The following is a 12,982-nucleotide window of genomic DNA, read 5'->3' on the forward strand; positions in this document are numbered from 1 at the left end:
ATGTGATTCTGGAATTGCTGTTTGCTGCAAACTCATTGTCTGCTATCTTTGAGGGTAGAGACATAGGGTAATTGAGAAATAGATGTTTGATAATATGTGGATTAGCCATTGTGTGGGATACTGTGGTTTGTTGACTTGCAAAACAGAGGAGTAAAAATTAAGGAAATTGATTAAATACTCAAACGATGCAAGTTAATCTTATCACACGTTCCTCTTGACCCTTGGATGATGGCTTGCAGGACAGCAGTTGTGAATTGTATTAAGGGGATATGTGTCACCATCCATTTTTGGATCTGTGGCATATATGGCTTTTCATATTAGCTTTTCATATTAAAACTTTTTTCTTTCAGGTCATTGGGGATTAATGTCAGTTTTTTCCCCCAGCTGGCCTGCTGGTGTAATTGCATTGCTGCTGGGTTAGCTGATGTGTGGTGACCACTCCCACATCCTTTAAAAGGTCACCTGTTGTATCAGCTGACTGGCGGTGTTAGTTTATTCTGCAGCGACCGAGCTGAAGACTGGAGCTTCCTGGGTGCAGTGGTGCTTCAGCTTTATTCGTGGAACCTGGTGTCTTAATCCTCCTGTACTTTGCAGCAGAAAGCTAAGTGTTGTATTTTTATTACCCTGTTCCTTTTGGGGTCTGTCTTACCTTACCTTGTGTTGTCTTAGTGCAGCGGTGGGACCAGTGTCTTTACCTGCCAGTTCCCTACTTAGGGATAGCAGCAGGGCAAGTGAGGGTTAAGGTATCCTGCTCAGCGACGGGGTGAAAAAACCCATATAGGGACGTTAGTAAGAGCAGGGTATTTCTGCAGGTGAGTGCAGGAGGTGTCCATTCCCTGTCCCATACCGACAGGGCCCACCATTGGTAAAGTTTTCCCTGATGTTTCCTGGTGTGCTTTTTGTTTTGCTATTTGGTGATCGACCTATCGTTGGGTCGTGTCACACTGGTCAGTCACTCTGTGACATTATGCCTCTGTAACAAGAGATCCAAATAATTAGAGACTCTTATGCACTTAGCTTATTGCATACCCTTTATGAGCCTATTAGTACCACCACTACATGACAATTTGAACAGAATGTGTATGATGCCCTCCTCTATAATAATTATTTTATTTCTATAGCGCCAACATATTCCGCAGCACTTTACATTTTAGAGGGGACTAGTACAGACAAAAGACATTACTGTTCTGTAGTCTGAATATAGGGCGAATATGTTTGCATTATGTACTGTTTGGTTAGTACCATCTAGTGGTGGCTGAATTTATAGCTGTGTCTTAAATAGCATTTACAGCCTGTGTCCTTAACAGAAGTGTTGCACTGTTGGATTGAAGCAATGCATTGTGAGAATGAAGCAATGTATTCTGGGATGAGGGAGATGCCATTTTCTTTTATGTATTTCATGAGGACACACGTGTTTATCTGTCCTCCTGTAACTACCCTACTTGAGTTCGTTATCCGGGTAAAGCATATCTGGTAAGATTAATATCTTTCTTGCAATGCAGTTTTGTTCAGAGATGTTATTAACTGTATGGCAGCCAGTGCACAGCAGATGTAATTAGACACCTGTGTTATGATTCAGTCACCAAGAAGGATTACCGAATTAGCTAAGAAACCTGGAAACCAGAAAGGTTGGTAACTTAGCGGATTGCAGACCCCTAAACCTAACAACACAACTAGCATTAGCTGTGGGATGTGCCTACGATGCCCTAGACTCCTCGGCACAGCCAAAGAGTTAACTAAGGAGCATAATACCCTCAATAATACAAATGAAGAAATAAGAAATATATAAATTTTTATTGCACAATCAAAAGACATACAAAAAAACAAAAAACATAAAAAGTAAAAAATATCAAAGTAGTACCAAAAAGTGGAGTATCGGTGAGGATACAAAAAGATCTGGACTAGATCACATTGCACAAAGTTACAAGCACCAAACCCTACACAGTCTACAAGAATGTATATACCAAAGTGGATCACAACAACGCATAAATAGCAAGGTCAGCCACCAGTGTGAATGCCAAGCGTCAATGAGATACCACAATAGATAAATAAGTAATCCTTTTAGAAAAGACTATTAAAGCCACAGGCAAAAGTTACCATATAATCAATAGGGCCATTCAAAAGGATAACAAGTGGACAAAATAGGGGAAGAGATGAAAAGAGCTGCTATTCCCTAACTAAAGTGCGGGACATCGTGCAGGCAATGTACATAGTATATAAGGTGCTTACCCAAGTGGATGAATGTGCACGGTGATCAGCCAGGACCGTGCCCCAATGCACATTTCGCTCACTGGGCTTCCTCGGGGGGCGATAGGGAAGTCATAATGTGTACCTATTTATATCCTGAGCTTCCAGGTGTACACGATTAGTGCACCGCGATCCAATGGCGCATGTGCGACGAAACTCCGCCCACTACTGTGTCACTTCCGGCCCTCCGATGATGATGCGCTCCAAGGGAAAATCCCTCTGACATCAATGGAACGCAGTGTCATCACGCGGAGGCCCTCGGTGACTCAGGCAGAACGGGAACGCCTCCACATGCGCACATCGCGGGAGACATGTTAAATAAGGGCAAGGAGCTATGGGCACGCATGATTACATAAGAATAGATCTAAGAAGAATGGCCCATAATGGCATAAAAGGCTTTGGATTGAATAAACAACTGAATAAAAGGATAATGCAACATGATGTGTATGCTAATAAGAAAATAAACAGTGATACATACACATTATGCATGAATATCAATTATAGAGATTGTTTTAACCTTTATGTATAGAGACACTTAACCATGAAAATGTACATAACTAAAAAGGGAAAAAGAAATCACAGTACATCTATATATATGTGTACATGTAGAAGTATGCACCGATGGCTAAGTACAATGATGTATAAACATACAGATGGAATTTATAAAAATCAGCATATACAGATCATCAAAACATTAGATGCATTTATTCCATAGATTTAATAGTCAGTCATAAGTTGAGACCTGATTCTTGAACCGTTCCAGCTTGATAAATAGCCCAAAAATAGATCAATCAATTTCTTGCCCAAAGGTACCCGGACATCCAAGAATCAAGCGAATATACAAATACTACAATGATGAGTCGTTACTATAGTAATAAAAACGAAGAAAAACAGTTAAAATCAAGTACACAAAAGAAAATTAACAATAAAAACCAGAGAAAAAAGAAAAATAAAAAAGTCCAAAAGAAATGAGTAACCTTACAGGAAGGGGACAAATGAAAGTTTTTCATTAAGGCCACCAGGGGATAGAGTTCCTAAAGTGATGATCCACCGACATTCAACCTGGGCCAGTATGCGTTTTAAATTGCCTCCTCTAATACCGCATTGGACGCGGTCGATACCAATAAATTTCAACTCAGCAGTGTTACAATTGTGGTGCAGTCGAAAATGTCAGGGAATCGTCTTCAAAGTGGTCACATCAACGGCCTCCCTGGCAGACCTAATGTATCGAATATGCTCCCTGACATGAACACGGAATTCCCGTGATATTAGACCTACATAACTCAGGCCACATGTGCACGTTGCCAGATAAACTACATAGCATGTGCTACAGGAAATGTAACAGGTGATCCGATAGTTCCCACTAGTAGAGGTTGAGGTGGAAAAAGTAGTGGCCCGTGAAATATTTCTGCAAGCTAGACACGACCCACACGGAAAACAGCCCCATCTCTGCACACCAGCACCAAAAACATCAGGGGGGCTGGCTATATAGTGGCTTCTCACCAGTAGGTCGCGTAAATTTCTGCTGCGCCTGGCCGTCAATAAAGGACGTTCTGGCAATATCTTTTTTAGTGTCGGTTCAGATCTCAAAATTGACCAGTGTTTCTCCAATACTTGGCGCATTGCTGACCACTGGTGATTATAAGTTGATATAAATCTAATTGGTGGATCCAAAGATGGGCGACTCTGCCTATTGTTAAGCAGTTGGTTGCGTGGTGTTCCCCTAGCCCGGAGATAGCCCTGTTTGACACATCTCCTCCTGTAGCCCTGATCATGGAACCTCTGGGAAAGGTCGCGAGCCTGGTCCTCAAAGACACCATCAGATGAACAAATCCGTTTTATGCGAAGAAATTGACTTTTTTGGAATGGCCCGAATAGTGGAGGGCATATGCGCGGATGTCACATGTAAAAGTGCATTTACCGATGTTTCCTTGCGGAAAACATCGGTGGAGAGAGTGCCATCCTCCTGCACTATGATTTTTATACCCAAGAAGTCAATATTCGTTTTGGAACATTTATAGGTCAATTTAATAATCCGATTATTTACGTTCAACATGCTGAAAAAGTCCCGAAGACCAGGCTCGGGACCCTGCCAAATCAAAAGGACATCGTCGATGTACCTATACCAGCAGAGTGCGTGGGAGGAGGCGCCCACCCCGCCCCCAAACAAGTCCCTCTCCCACATACCGGAGAAAGAGATTTTCATGCAACGGGGCGCACGCCGCCCCCATCGCAGTGCCCCTGCACTGTAAATAAAACCGATCTTTGAACGTAAAGTGATTATGGGTTAAAACAAACTCCAGAAGCTCCATGATCAGGGCCCACATGGGGGGTCCAAGTCACCCATCTCTAGAAAAAAATGTACAGCCGCCAAGCCATCCGAATGGTTGATGCTGGTGTACAGAGACTCGACGTCGGCTGTGACAAGGTACATGTCTGGTTCCAGAACCAAACCCTCAATCTTCCTCAGGACGTCGGTAGTGTCCCTGACATAGGAGGGCAAAGTTTCGACCACGGGGTGCAGGTAATATTCAATAAGTTTACACACCGGGTCACATAGCCCTCTTATGCCACAGACAATAGGACGCCCTGGGGGCTCCACCGGATCCTTATGGATCTTGGGGAGTAAATAAAAAGTGGGAACTACCAGAACAGCAGTCACAAGGCCATCAAAGACCTTTTTCGGTATAACCCCATTCCTGAAGGCCTGTTCCAGAATTGTAAAAAGAGAATTCGAGAAGGACTTCAGAGGATTTTGAGGAAGGAGGGTATAGGCTTCCCAATCTCTCAGCTGTCTAAGAGCCTCCTTTTCATACTTAACTGTCTGCCAGATAACCACATTCCCCCCTTATCTGCAGGTTTTATTACTATGTCATGCAAAGACTTCAACTCTTTTAGTGCCTGGCGTTGTATACGTGTCAAATTATCACCTCTCCTCTGACCAGGACCAATTATTAATTATCTCAATCTGCGGACACAATGAAAAGGGGGGGAACGTGGTGGATCTAGGGTAGACAGAAGCAGGAAAGTTACCTGAGGCTGAAGGGGAACTCTCCCTCTCAAGTTCCTCCAGGATGGTCAATGCTTCATGTTCCTCGACCGAATGAAAAAAGGAAGAATCCCGTGTTGATTTGGTATGTAATTTATGAAGAACAATTTTTCTTAGGAAGAGCTGCAGATCCTTCATAGCTGAAAAAAAGTTGAAGTTGTTAGTGGGCACAAAAGAGAGACCTAAACTAAGAACTTCCCGTTGCGCTTGCGTAAGAACATGACTCGAAAGGTTAATTACCTCTAAATTATTACTTTTTGTTTTTTTCTCCAATGACTAGGGTGGAGTTAATTTGCGCTTATTCGGAGCTTTTCCATTATTAGCAGAGGTCTTTCCCTGGCCCACTCTCTCCTGGTAAACAGAGCTCAGATGACTAGTGTGTACAGGATCTTCATCAACAGATGAGATCGAGGAGAAGGAATTGCCTCTTTTGATATCCGTGATTCGTCTTGGTTTCCTCTTCCATCTATACACATGATTACTTCCAAAATCTGAGACATCCCTCTGATATTTCTTAGTCTTTGCTGTTACAATTTTTTTTTCCCATTTTTGGAAATCACAGTCCAAATCCTTATTGAATCTGGATACTGCTTCAGGGGACATTTTAGCAAATAGCTGATCTTGGATCTGATTGATCTCTGCCTCTATTTCCAAGAGAGTATTTGAATTCATTTTCATCAATAAGTCCATAAAGCCTTTAGAGCAAGTTGATGATAGAGACTCCCATTGTTTCTTAAACCCTTCGTCCTCAATAGTGAATGAGGGAAATACTTGTATGTGTAAACCTCTTGGTATTAGTCCCTTAGCAAGATAACGCTCTAAAAAGGCTTTATTCCACCAAATGCGAGTTTTCCTGTTACAAAGATGTTTCAATTTGATCACCATTTCATCTGTTTCTCTGGAATTAAAAGCAATATTTTGCTCCTCACCAAACACTTCATCTAGTTTACTGAGCCACGTTTTCTCCCGGGCTCTACAATCCATCCGTTCGGGAAACTTAGCTGTGAAAACACACAGTATACATAGAATTTTAACAAAACCGACACCATGGGTAAACATAGTAAGCATGCTCATAAGTAGAGCAAGGGTAACTCCCTAAACAATTGAGACCTACAACAATAAAGGAGCATAATACCCTCAATAATACAAATGACGAAATAAGAAATATATAAATTTTTATTGCACAATCAAATGACATACAAAAAAACAAAAAACATAAAAAGTAAAAAATATCAAAGTAGTACCAAAAAGTGGAGTATCGGTGAGGATACAAAAAGATCTGGACTAGATCACATTGCACAAAAGTTACAAGCACCAAACCCTACACAGTCTACAAGAATGTATATACCAAAGTGGATCACAACACATAAATAGCAAAGTCAGCCACCAGTGTGAATACCAAGCATCAATGAGATACCACAATAGATAAATAAGTAATCCTTTTAAAAAAGACTATTAAAGCCACAGGCAAAAGTTACCATATAATCAATAGGGCCGTTCAAAAGGATAACAAGTGGACAAAATAGGGGAAGAGATGAAAAGAGCCGCCATTCCCTAACTAAAGTGCGGGACATCATGCAGGCAATGTACATAGTATATAAGGTGCTTACCCAAGTGGATGAATGTGCACGATGATCAGCCAGGACCGTGCCCCAATAAACGTTTCGCTCACTGGGCTTCCTCGGGGGGCGATAGGGAAGTCATAATGTGTACCTATTTATATCCTGAGCTTCCAGGTGTACACGATTAGTGCACCGCGATCCAACGGCGCATGTGCGGCGAAACTCTGCCCACTACTGTGTCACTTCCGGCCCTCCGATGACGATGCGCTCCAAGGGAAAAATCCCTCTGACGTCAATGGAACACAGCGTCATCACGCGGAGGCCCTCGGCGACTCAGGCAGAACGGGAACGCCTCCACATGCGCACATCGCGGGAGACATGTTAAATAAGGGCAAGGAACAATGGGCACGCATGATTACATAAGAATAGATCTAAGAAGAATGGCCCATAATAGCATAAAAGGCTTTGGATTGAATAAACAACTGAATAAAAGGATAATGCAACATGATGTGCATGCTAATAAGAAAATAAACAGTGATACATACACATTATGCATGAACATCAATTATAGAGATTGTTTTTAACCTTTATGTATAGAGACACTTAACCATGAAAATGTACATAAATAAAAGGGAAAAAGAAATCACAGTACATCTATATATATGTATACATGTACCCATCTCTAGAAAAAAATGTACAGCCGCCAAGCCATCCGAATGGTTGATGCTGGTGTACAGAGACTCGACGTCGGCCGTGACAAGGTACATGTCCGGCTCCAGAGCCAAACCCTCAATCTTCCTCAGGACGTCGGTAGTGCCCATAGTTCCTTGCCCTTATTTAACATGTCTCCCGCGATGTGCGCATCTGGAGGCGGATCTTTTTGTATCCTCACCGATACTCCACTTTTTGGTACTACTTTGATATTTTTTACTTTTTATGTTTTTTGTTTTTTTGTATGTCATTTGATTGTGCAATAAAAATTTATATATTTCTTATTTCTTCATTTGTATTATTGAGGGTATTATGCTCCTTTATTGTTGTAGGTCTCAATTGTTTAGGGAGTTACCCTTGCTCTATTTATGAGCATGCTTACTATATTTACCCATGGTGTCGGTTTTGTTAAAAAACAATGAGTTAACTAAGCCTAAAGCAAGAAAGGGGAAAGCTAAATGCCCCGGAGTAGAACCCCAAAGGAATAGATAGCCCCCAAACATATATTGTCGGTGAGACAAGATGAGGCACAAACGCAGGCAGAAAATAGAGTGAGAAAACGATGGGGCCCAAACTGTCTAGATAGGACAGGACAGAAAAGATACTGTCTGCAATCGTGCAAAAACCCTAAAAAATCCAAAACGTCTGATATACAAAAACACTGAGGCCACACGACCTCTCCCCCACTAGATCAGCATTCTGGTGTGACCTGGAAGCAAAGCAAAAGATACTAATATAACAGGGGATTAGCAATACTGAACAGAATGACATAAGCTGTGACATATGAGCGGGGTCCAGCATAAATCCCAGCAGGGAATAATGCTGAACCCACACAGCAAAGTAGTGTAACCCCTGACTTCCAATCATCATCTTCAGGTGATAGACTTCTGTCAACATGGCCAGCTCCACTACCCGCAACATCCACCAGAGGGAGCACCGAATCAAAAGTCAGATCAAGAGAGTTCACAACACACCTGTGTGTTTCTATGCAAAGTTTGCATCTCACTGTATACTTCCTGTAATTGCGTTAGCTGTGTGATCATCTGCCCAATACTTACCCATGTCGTTTGTATTCTTTATAGTTTTACCGCATGTTCTATACGCTTCACCAATAAACAAGTTAGACTACAGAGAACGGTCTGCTTATGTTGGAAGATAGAAGGTGGTTTATGCTGAATGCTAGAGTGCACACCGTGTCAACGTGTATGAAGGCAGAACAATTACAGCATAACAATAATCACATAAATCAACAGATACCAAAAAGAATGAGGGCCCTGCTCGCAAGCTTACAATCTATGAGGAAATAGGGGGGGACACGAAAGGTGGATGGTAACAATTACTTGTATTGTACGGTCCAGCCATTAATGTACTGTATGTAATAACTAAAGTGTTCAGTTCACGTAATGCTGCATGAACTGGTCACCAGCCAGTATGTTTATGGACACAGAGGTCTATTAAGTGCATGTACGGTGTGTGAACAGATGATACGAGGGTTCTGGTTTTGAAGAAAATTTTGCTTGGGCAAAACAGGGATAGTTAGATAAGTACTGTATGCTAAGGCAATAGATCAGGCTTTATGTCAAATTCAGGGTGTATCTGAGTCCCTAATTTTTGTCACTTCTTGGTTCCTTCATAAATTACACTAACATTTCCAATTTTTTTTACACACTTTTATTTTTTTTTTTAATCCTTTTAAAATTTTCCCTTATATACAAGTTATTATACAGGAAAAAATGTTTCTGAATTTTTTTTTCATGTAAATTTCAAGTTCTCTGTGTGACTGCAGACTTATGGATCTCCCCAGCGCACGCACTGTTTACTGCTGGTGATTCACTTGTTTCAGACCCGTGAACGGAGGGTATGTATGAGTTATACTTGCCCACGGCCAGTGGACACGACCTAGGTCCATACAATTCTATTGAGCCGAGTATATGGAGAGCGATGCTGCACCCACTAGCCTGGGGTATGTATATAGATAGCCGGGTCTAAATCCGGCAAATCCAGACCTCCTTGTAGAGTCTGCTGGAAAAATGCTCAGATTTCCCATTGGCTCCCATTTTACTCGTTACTTGTAACGAGCATCCGAGCATCCCTAATATAACTCAATTGCAAAAATTATTTTTGGCCCCAAACACATACATTTTAATAAAATAATGAAAAATATTCCCAAAGTTGGACAACCCCTTTAAGTAGTTCTGCAGTGCATTTTGCCTTTAAGGACGCATATTTACTATTTTAAATACATTTCATCCATGTAATTTCATACAATGTAATGAGTAATTACTATAGAGAACTGTCATGGATCTACTTACATGAAGAATGTAGAAGCATTAAGGGAGACTGAGCTGATAAAAAATAAACTTAAAAAAAATCTCCCAAAAGAAGAAAACACAAAACAAATTTGTTTACAAAAATCACAGATTGATAATCCACTTAAGGAGAGTGATATATCTTAATGTGCCGCGGTAAAGCTCCCATAAACAACACCTAATGAAATGCATGGAAGACCTCGATCGCACATTGTCTTGGCGCCGGCATCGTTTTGACAGCCAAGTAACAGACAAGACTGAAACCGGGCAGGATGGGACTGAGATAACAAATCTTTGCACGCCGAGCCTGGGACATATGTTTGCTTGGTAGACCATAGTCTGTTCCCCGATCCTGGCATCTGCCATGCAATATGGGGATGACATGTCTCATAAATAAGTCGGCTCCATGGACATGTCATCTCATCTGCTGGAAATTTTTGGACTGATGACTTAGAAGTTAGGAGTAATTTGTCTATGGCTTCGGTTCCTATACTAAAGGATTCTCAGACAGTAGATAGTACCCAGTTCAAAGACAAAGAATAAAGTGTAACGCCTTGACAAAGGGGTACTTGAGATTACTCGTAGCTTCTATACCCTTTACCAACATTCAAGACAAACCCATACCCCATTTTTTCCCAGTCCCTTGGCCCCTCTCCCCCCCTCTTATTCCCTCGTAAATTGAATGAAGACAAATGCACTTGTTGTTTGGATAATTTGGCCACAGCAGCCATTTATTAACATATAAACAAACAATTTACAGTAATTCACAACCCGGAGGGGCTGTCCTCGAAGCCCCCGAAACCAAGAACCCATGATGTTAATAAACCAACATGGCCCAAGGTCGAGTCTTACCTCCAGCCGTAAAGCACCAGCTCAGAGGCACCAAAAACAACCCGCCTGGCCATAAATGATTACCATATCCAAATCCCCTTTATCCCTTCATCAGGATACCTAAAATGCTCGTCCACTTGAGCCCACGCTGGAGGGAGTCCAGGACCTCATTCCGATCCCCCCCCAGAGCGTCCAGCCTCACCAACTTCGAGGACCACCCCCACGCCCACTGCTGTGACAATAACATACAAGTAAATAATAATATGTAATAATTTGGAATGCCCGTATCGCACACAAGGTTCCCACTGAAACAAAGGAATTAAGAACCCCATATAATCATAACCCAAAGCAGAAAGGGGGTGTGGGTGGGAGATTCCTACAGGTACTAAGGGGTACCTAAAATGGTTGTCCCTCTAAGATGGCTCCCCCTATTTATACTAGCAGCCCCTGACCCCCTTTCCTTTGACCCTCCCATGTAGTAAACCCAGCCCCGCTCAGCACAGTTCAGTAAATTAACCCCTTACGCTATATTATCTTCTCCATCAACCGCAGCATCTTCTATCCCTCTCAACCCTGTCATGACGGCCTTCCTCTTATGGCCTATGGTCTAGTGCGGCATCACTGAACTGTGAAGAATCACAATCTAGCTTCTTTGCCCATCCCATGAAGTAAAATAGATGGACAATCATTATGTTCTTTATTGGGTGTATGCGGGTCAGCTGCATCTTTTACTAATCAGATAATCTAACAGTTACCAAGTGGTATAGTGATGCCCCCAAATCAGCTTTTTTTATTTCTTCATACTGTCTTTAGTTTTTTTAACAATTTTATATTTCAATTTATTTGTAATTTTAAAACTTTATATTTAAACTTAATTGTAATTTTAACCCCTTACCTACAATTGACGTAATATTCTGTCCATGTGACCATGGACCTAATTACCATGGACGGAATATTACGTCATCGCGATCAGCGGCGCCCACGTGGTGAGCGCCGCTGATCGCGGCCGAGTGTCAGCTAATTATCATAGCTGACACCCGGCACAATGTGTCAGGGGCGGTCACGGACCGCCCCCGACACGTTAACCCCTTGCACACCGCGATCAAACGCGATCGCGGTGTACCGGGGGTTAAAGGGAAGCATCGGCAGGGAGGGGGCTCCCTCCGTGCTTCCCTGAGCCCCCCACGGCAGCGCAATGTGCAGCGCTGCTGCGGGGGGCTCCTTTCCTCCAGGCCCCCAAATCCAAGATGGCGACGGGGGCCTTCGGGGGCCTGAGGAAGCTGGCTTCTTCAGTGCCTGCAAAGCGCAGGCATGAGGAAGTCTGCAGCAGTGCCTGTGACAGATCGCTGATCTGTCACAGTGATCTGTGATGTGACAGATCAGCGATCTGTCACAGGACAGTGATGTCCCACCTGGGACAAGGTAATAAAGTAAAAAAAAAAAAAAAAAAAGTGTTAAAAATAATTAAAAAAAAATCGCTAAATAAATTAGTAAAAAAAAAAAAAAATATTCCCCAATAAATCCATTTTTTCAAAATAAAAAAACCCAAAAACAATAAAAGTACACATATTTGGTATCGCCGCGTCCGTAATGACCTGCCCTATAAAACTGTCCCATTAGTTAACCCCTTTAGCGAACCCCTTAAAAAATAAAAATAAAAAACAAAGCAAAAAATAATGATTTATTATCATACCACCGAACAAAAAGTGCAATAACGCGCGATCAAAAAGACGCATATAAATATGCTTGGTACCGCTGAAAACATCATCTTGTCCCACAAAAAACGAGCTGCCATACAGCATCATCCGCAAAAAAATAAAAAAGTTATAGCTCGCAGAATAAAGCGATACAAAAATAATTATTTTTTATATAAAATTGTTTTCATTGCAAAAAAACGACAAAACATAAAAAAACGACCTAAATGAGGTATCGCTGTGACCATACTGACCCGAAGAATAAAACCACTTTATCAATTTTACCGCACGCGGAACTGTGTAAACGCACCCCCCCAAAAGAAATTCATGAAACGCTGGTTTTTGTTCATTCTGCGTCCCAAAAATCGAAATAAAAAGCGATCAAAAAATGTCACGTGCCCGAAAATGGTACCAATAAAAACGTCAACTCGTCCCGCAAAAAATAAGACCTCACATGACTCGGTGGGTCAAAATACGGAAAAATTATAGCTCTCAATATGTGGTGATGCAAAAACTATTTTTACAATAAAAAGCGTCTTTTAGCGTGCGACAGCCACCAAACATAAAAACCGCCATAAA

The 12,982-nt window shown here is 41.8% G+C and overlaps 1 long non-coding RNA gene across 1 annotated transcript in view; it reads right to left on the reverse strand.

Moving 5' to 3' along the window:
* Positions 1–1,787: 1,787 nt before the first annotated feature.
* The window catches only part of LOC141095958 (uncharacterized), a 29,421-nt gene continuing 18,226 nt past the window's right edge, over positions 1,788–12,982 (reverse strand). The window contains exons 2-3 of the long non-coding RNA XR_012233522.1: positions 5,281–5,436; positions 1,788–3,113 (exon numbers count right to left, since the gene is read on the reverse strand). This is a non-coding gene — a long non-coding RNA (uncharacterized lncRNA). The remainder of the gene's footprint in view (positions 3,114–5,280; positions 5,437–12,982) is intronic.

The sequence above is a fragment of the Dendrobates tinctorius genome, unplaced genomic scaffold, assembly GCF_039654945.1.
Source record: "Dendrobates tinctorius isolate UK_male_01 unplaced genomic scaffold, ASM3965494v1 ptg000070l, whole genome shotgun sequence".
NCBI lineage: Eukaryota > Metazoa > Chordata > Amphibia > Anura > Dendrobatidae > Dendrobates > Dendrobates tinctorius.